The following is an 8438-nucleotide window of genomic DNA, read 5'->3' as shown; positions in this document are numbered from 1 at the left end:
CCCAAAACCTAATAACTTGCTAGTGCTCCCAAAAGATTAAATTATGCTTATTTTACATTATTATTTTGTATAACACCATTATATTTTAACGTTTATTTGACCATACACATAGGTTAATTTATATATTTATATCATATTAATGATCGAGTAACATGAATATGGTAAATATTTTTACTCTGATCTTTTGCTTTGTATAACATTTTTGTAAAAGTGATTAAATTATTCATAAATCTGTATTTCTACTGGCGATAATTATTGATAATCTGTAAACTCGGTTCGTAAAGAATTAATAGAGATTTACCGTGTAAATGGCATGATCCATGGATCCTTCTTGGATAATTGAACAGTTTACCAATTATTAATCTTCTCTGCGGATATTTATTATGCAGAGTTCTACCGCTGCAAAAATTACTATGGAATTAATATTCTTGATATCAGTCTCGGTGGTCAAAAAAATATAAATGAGAAGAATGGTAAGAAAGGTAATGAAAGGTGTAAAGCAAGAGAAACGACAAGGAACTAAATAAAGTGGCAATGATCTGCAGGTGCATATCTTTTGTTAGTTCTCTCTTGGGCAGATTAGAGCCATCTAGATCTCAATGCTCTATTTTGTCATACTAGTTAGAGGTGCATTGCATATCATTACAGAAGTATTGTAGGTCCGGTCGTAGTAACTTCAAAGTTTCGCAATTTGTGTTTGTTGTAATCTCGTATTGAATCTCACTGCGTAATTCTCTCTTAGGCAAAGTAGTGCCGTTTTGTGTTTTTTTGGGCACTATATTTTGTACTCGTTTTATAGTGTATCGTGGGCCATGGGGGGATGACATGGCCAGGTTGCAGTAGCTCATCCCTTTGTTCTCGTGATGGTTGGTCTCAAAACTTGCACCAACTCCGTTGCCAGTGTCCATTTCCAGTGAAAGTAAGTAACGCGTTTCTTCTGTAAATAGTACCACAGACCTGGAAGCGCTGGCCGAGCTAGAAGGCTACCCTCGAATAAAGCGAGGCATGAACCAAGATCAACATCAGTGGGTGGCCCTGTCCTCAAATGTACCCTTTATACTCGTACATCATACTTCATCAAGTAAATAAATGTACTTTGATTGTATCATCTGCCTATTTACACTAGGTCTTACTTTGTAATAATCGTAAGTAATGTAATAATATCCAAATAATGAATTTCTCAAAGTAAAATTTAGTTTTATAACAATTTAATTATGTAGAAATAAATTAGTATGATTTAATGTGATATATTTAGTAGAATCGATATTCGATCGAGTAAAACCGGTGGCCGAGGGGCCGAGGAGGAGATGGAAATTACAGAGAAACGTCTGAAAGTTTGTTTACTTTCGCCAATTGTTAAAGGGAATGTTTCGGTGGCGCCGCTAGGTCTATATGGTCCAGCCAATCTTTACAATTGTGTTTGAGGAAACTTTTTGGGATTCAGTCTATTACAGATTATTACAGATATTTTATTCGTTGAAAACTTTTACAACAGATTGAGTGCGAGCTATAGCTCATATTATATTTTGTAAGCTTTTATTGAGTGAAGCGGACGAACGGTTACACTTCATGTTTTCCTTTACAATGTGTCCTAATAAATCAACAATAAGGAATAATTTCCAAATGTTTTCATCCATTTTTAAATACATAATATACATAAACCAAGTGTTATAGGCTCAATTCTCAACAATTTCAAATTCAAACATAGGTGTGCATAATTTAAATATCTTTGTAAACAAAGAATGTTTTCAACAATAAAATCTAATGAATTCTTAAAATACTTTATTTAAAAATTGTGACCAAAAATAATAAAAAAATTTAAATTTTCGATATTTCTGAAACTAAATTTTAAACAACACTATTAAAAGTAATATTTTATATATGCAACATAGATACAAAAACGATACATTTCCTTCTCAGACAGACAAGTGAGAAGTGGGGAGGAGGGAGGGAGCGAGATTGAATGAAAACCGGAACAATGAATTTTTTTACCATCAGCAATCTCTTTTAATTATGACATGGATATATTTATTTATATATTTATACTTAGTGTTTCTTTAAGGACATGGAAGGAAACTGGAACCTTATTTTATAAATTCAGACTAAGACATACACACAAACACGCGCGTGCGAGCGCGCGTGCGTGCGTGCGTGTGTGCGTGTGTGTTTGTAAGAAACATTCAGGTTTGCAGTTGACATTATTTCCATATATGTAATTAGGGATAACATTATCACTGAAATTCTATATTAAACAATAATTTAAATACAACAGAAGTGACAGTACCACACATGTGGTTTCATTAAGTGATAACACAAAATATTTATCTGTTTGTGACAGATAGTAACCAAATTATAATGAAATAAAACAATTGACTTCACAACCATACGTTTAGTGAAGAATCATAAGTATAATCAAAATCAAGTTTTTGTTGTTAAATTTTTGTGGCCAAGATATATAAATTATATGAAATTTGTTAAGATGTATACGTTTTGACGCGTTTCTTTAACAAGGAATACAAGATTTTTGTCTATTTTTAGTAAACATTTTTTGACTAACAATTTTGCTATTATTTTATCTAAATATAAGAATTAGTATAAGAAGCATATCAAATTAATATTCAAGTTTGATCTCCTAGAGGTTTAGGAGGCTGACTATAATGCAACCAGCGTGTCTCTATTGTGAGACTTTGTACCACCACTTAATTCCTGAAGTTCCAAGAAACTCCTACTAGTATATAATGAGGATAGTCATAGCTGGGGCAGATTACAGTTAGTAATAGTCTCATTTCGCCAGCCGTTCTTGCAACAGACCTAACCATCAGTGTACTTATTTTTGAAGACGTAATGCTCCTTACATCCAGAAAGGTTGGCCAATACTTTGTTTAATGCTTTAAAAATGATGTCTCCAGAATCACAGATTATTTCACAAAAGCTATCCTTCTGTCAGTAGTAAACCGCATTCAAATTGTTAATACGTCTCGAATACATAAATATAAACATCTAATAGAATTAGGGTAACCCACGTAAATTGAATCGCAAAGGATAAATTGATTTATTTTATCAGTAAATGATTACATAGTCATCGGACACAGATTTTTACAAACTCATAAAGAAAACTATTGGACAACTCATAACTTATTTTTGGTAAAACTGTGGCTAACTATAGGATGCTTCCTATATTATTTAATTATTTATAGGAATATTTATATTTAGACTAAGAGAATTGTAAATTTATATAATAAGTGAAATGTAAGATTGTGATCCTTCCAGCAGTGCTGAATTTCTTGTCGATTCGGGTTCGAGGAATGCCTAGAAGCTTCCTTTTGTATCTAGGTATTGAGCATAGGATACAGGTCTGGGTTGGATGGGTAGCATCCAGTTCAGACATTGTGCTTGCTCAATTTTGAATGGCCAATATTAGGTCGATCAGATGGTGGGAGAGACTTCTAGATCCTTCCGGTGGATTCAACCACGTTTTCAAGGGAGGTCTTTGCTGTTTGCTTAGAGAGTTCGTGTAGAAGTGATAGCCTACTCTTGCCGTATCGATTTTTCGGTAGGAAGGTTGAGTTTTAAGATTAAAATTCTTTTCCAAATTTAAAGTTTGAAGTTTAAATTAATTGATCTATAACAGTTATTTTTGTTAGTTGGTGAAGTCTTCAGGAGATGTGTGAGGTACTGTGAAAGTTAGAATTTTAACATTTAAATGGAAAATTGCTTGATGATGTTTTCCTGTTCAAGTTGGTTAAATCAGGAATAGCCTACTGATAAAGAAAATTTAATTTATGTTCTGAGATGTTATATATATTTTTACAAGTTCCTAAATTTAACATTCAAAGCCAAGCAGATTATTCTGGATAATTTGATAATTTTGTAAATTGGAAATTTACAGGAAATAAGTACTTAGTAATTGATACAAATTTGAGCTCAATTGGTTGGACAGTGTCCTTGTTAATATATTAATTATTAATATTACCTTCTTTTGTTTGATTTTTATTTTGAGAAGAAGTCTTATTTTATTATTTGTTTCATTTTATTTTAGGAGAAGATTATTTTATTTTGAAATTTAATGAAGATTTTTTTTTGAGTTTGTGTTGAAAATATTAGCACTGAGAACTTTAAGGACACAATTATTGATGCTTTGATTGATTGTTAATCTTAAGGCTGGACATGTAAACATTTGATGGGTTATAAATACGAAATAATTGAGAATAAATTAAAAGTAAAAAGATAGCTTGGCGTTGCTGTATTATTGATTTTAAAATTTTATTAAAATTACTATTGATTTATACTGAGTTTAATTATTTAATTCCATTGGAACTTGTGCATTCTTAAAATAAAGGGTTATTAGTTTAGAACCCAATTGACCGCTCTTATACTAAAACAAAAATAGTTGTAATTGGTTTATAGAAATTAACCTTACTATAGACACGTTACACTAACCAAAGATATGGCGCTGCTTTTTCCTAAGAAACAGTTCGCTATTATTTGTCTTTCGGATCTGAGTTGCTTCGAACCTATTTTTATATTGCAGATTTTGGACTGATCATAGTCTTTTGGTATTACAGCATTCTCCTAGAGCTGTAATTACGTGTAGATCTTTGCTTTGTAATAGCCCACATTTTCTTTTTAGAAACTCGATTGAAGCTCCTCAAATAATTGTTTTCGTCATATTAACTTGGTATGATGCAACGATTTAAGTTTGAAATACATGTAAGCATCTTTAGGAGAAATTAGATGTAATCATAAATATAGAAAAAATTGCATGAATGTAATTAATTTTACATTAATCAATTCCAAAAAAACATTAAGAAACAATAAAAAGTTTTGTATTGTCTTTAAGAAAGATAAATAATCAAAATAGATTTTATCAGTTGTAATAATAATATTCAAACCGCAATTATCTGTACTTTTTCACACTTTTTAAATCGATTTCCATGTTTTATATAAAAATAACTTATAGTATTCATACATCAAGTATTCAATAAAGATATTAGAAAACAATTACTTTTCGTTTTACAAACATACTGAGTGTATTGGTTGGAATTGTAATACATCAGCAGGCGTTACCAATTAAAACACCAGTGATATAACAGCTATTTGTTTTTTTTTTCAAAACAACAGTTCATTATCTTAAGTGTTTACAAAGAAACTTTTGTTAGGCTTGTTTGAAAAGTTGAACAGAAGGAGTCAACCAAAGTTAAAACACTTGAAGATTGCTTGTTTCAAACAATAAACCCCAATTGTTCATGGGGCGTTCTCTTAACAAGGATCATTCTTAGGCATGTATGAGTTGAAGGTAAAGTGTAATTTTTTTTTATAAGCTGCTTGTTTATAGAATTAAAATAATCTATAAGAACGCTAGTTTTACCATATTTATTCAACATATATTATGTCAAAAATAACACTTGATTAATAGGAATATCACAAAAGATAAACATAATATAAGTAACATCTTCCGTCAGAACAAAATTTGTAACAAAATCTTCTGACTTATAATTCTGACACTCATAATTTTTTAAGTGTATAACTTTAAAATATGTTTTTTATAGTTTTTATTTATTTTTATATAGCATTTAACAAAAGTAGAGTATTTTAACGTTCATTCTTAAAACGAAATTTTCTCCAGGAAACAACTGAGATCATTGATTGAAATAGCCGATGGTCTAAAGATTTCAAAAATATACAAATAAATTTCATCGAACCGAATACCTTGTAAAATTGAACTAACTGTAAAGTTAAGTTGAATGATATGTACCAAAACAAAAGTATGTCCGGACGATCTTGGTTATACAGATGGTGTGTTTTACAAGGTTATTACTCGTCATATGAGAGGTTTAAGAAGGTATTCAAAATTATGGTCTTAAATGCTTGAAAGTCAATGCGTTCTCTACCTGCTTAGTCCTGTCTATTGGTGCTTGAGATACATGTGACGTTTTAATCTTTAAAAAATCCTGATAACACGTTTCGCTTTTCAAACCAGAACAGGTTGAAATTTTTTTACCTAATATTCACATTTCATGTGAACCCTGCTAAAAAACATATTGTGTCGCTGATATATTATATCTCTTTGTGTTACACCAATTCCATTACATAAAATTTCAGAGTACTTTTTTGTTAAAAAACTCAGCGTATCCCAACGTTTTAATTTCATAACTATACGTTTATTTTGTAACTTTGAAGGGCCATATGATCGTTTATATATACGAATTCCACATAGTTAGATAGGTTCATGGACTTTGTGCAATGCTTTTAACTTTAATAGAAAATTCAGCTTTGTTTAGTTATGAGCTGTTAAAACCATTATGTGGGCCATACAGGGAGCATTAGTTATTTATAGCATGATAGTAAGTATATTTAATTATTTACCTACAATGATTGGATTTTAAATTAATGTTTGAAGATATTTAGAATCGTATTTTTAAGGTTTTATTTAGTAAGGCTATTTATATGTATAGGAGGGCAATGTTAAGTATGATAAGATTTCACCGAGACCGACTCCACAAGACACTGGTCTGGGCATCATTTTGACAGGTAATCTATATGTAACTCTCCCTCTGCATATTGCATGAACTTCCCATATTCCTCGATCGTTACTCTACCTCTACTTTATACTTAGATCATCTGTAATCGTAGATAAATGTATAGCAAATTCTCTTATTCTACATTTGTTATTATCTCAAATGTACTAACAGTTACAAGACAATAATTGAAACTATTTTTAAGATAAAAGGTAAACATAATTGTTTCCAGGCTGATATTTTTAATAGACTAAATTTCGAATCATACGATCGTAAAATTATCGTTCCACGAATAGAGGAGTAACAAAAATTCTAGATATTGTTACGGAAGAAACTTTACAGTTTAATGATGTCTCTTTGCCTTAATAAAAAACAACTCATATGAATTTATGCTTTTCAGTATGATATATTTAAGCAACAATAGACAATAATCATGACACAAAAAGAGTAAACAAACAATTCCATTTACAGTGTTTGTACAGCCATGCCTCTTTGCACAAAACCAATAACGTGCAATTAATCGTAGTGACATTATATCTTCCTAACGTAGTTTGGACGATTTAACCGAGCCATTGTCAATACATTTTTAAAATTTTTACTTTTATCAACCTTTTCCCACCAAATGTACATCTTCCCTTAGTATTAGTTTGTATGAAATGTTATGCTAAGACAGTTTAGTCTATGTGTGAGTTTGTTTAGATGAATAAGAATTACTTCTTATGATTTCTAACACCAAAACAATGTTTAAGTTTAATTTGTTGTTTATTAAATTTGACGTGAATTAAAGTAGCCAGAGTTTAGAATGAAACTAACACGAGAGAGATTCAACTGATTAACTTCTAGATTTAATTTCTTGAGACAGAATTATGGACCGAACGACGAATAACTAACTTTAATCGAATAATTGTCTTGAGCTAACTTAATATAACAAGGAGATATACTACCGGCTTACTCACCAACTATAACTTCATTACTCCAACGGTCGCCAACTTCTCAAATTATATTACAGCTTGCAGGTAGTTCCTAAACTGAATAATACACTTCCTTCCTATAAATTAAACTGTTTAGTTTGCAACATATTACTTTACCATGTCTAATTGTTTGTTAAACTGCTTAGTACAGATAGGTGTACGTGTGGAAATACACTGATATGTTTAAAGTTTTACCAGATAATAACTCATTAATTCTTTATACAATTAACTAAATAAAAAACTGGCTAGAATTGATTATATCGTTTTTAAAAAGAAAATCTTTTAATATTACAATTAAAAGGCAGAACTAATTCCACAACATATTGTTTTTAGTTACATATCTTAAGAAGAATTGTGGGAAAGCTGAATCATGAAATATCAATAAGGTAGGATTACAAATTCGTATACATTAGCTCCAATAATCTCAGCTAACTTTTAACATTAATTTTAATTAAACATAAATTTGAACTAATAACACGAAAAATCTGAGATTATTATTTCCCACCTATTTACAAGTAAAATATTATGACCTATTTACAAGTCACCATATTATCGACTAAACCTTATAATTTCAATAAATATCTTTAATAACTGTAGAAAAGCTAATATGGTTTGTTGGTGTTTATGTGATCTGTATTATGGGCTTTATGTGTTTTTTAAGTTTTAAAATTCCCCTCATGCCTTCCCTTGCTGCAGATCGCGTTGTAAAGGTTCCAATATAACTATAATGTGTAACTAATGGTGGTGAAAATTGACAGTAGATTATAATCTTTACTATAATTAATTTTTTATAGCTATAAGTCGTATCAATAACTCACTTATAACTTCCACTAATAAAATGTTATATGATAGAAAAAAACAACGTACTTGTACTTTAAAAAATTACTTGTATCTTTAATAATTGGTTTAAATCTTTTGAACTATTAATAACTGTTATTTTATTTACACA

The sequence above is a fragment of the Homalodisca vitripennis genome, chromosome 6 (genome assembly GCF_021130785.1).
Source record: "Homalodisca vitripennis isolate AUS2020 chromosome 6, UT_GWSS_2.1, whole genome shotgun sequence".
Taxonomy (NCBI): domain Eukaryota; kingdom Metazoa; phylum Arthropoda; class Insecta; order Hemiptera; family Cicadellidae; genus Homalodisca; species Homalodisca vitripennis.
Note: the sequence above shows the minus strand (reverse complement) of the source record.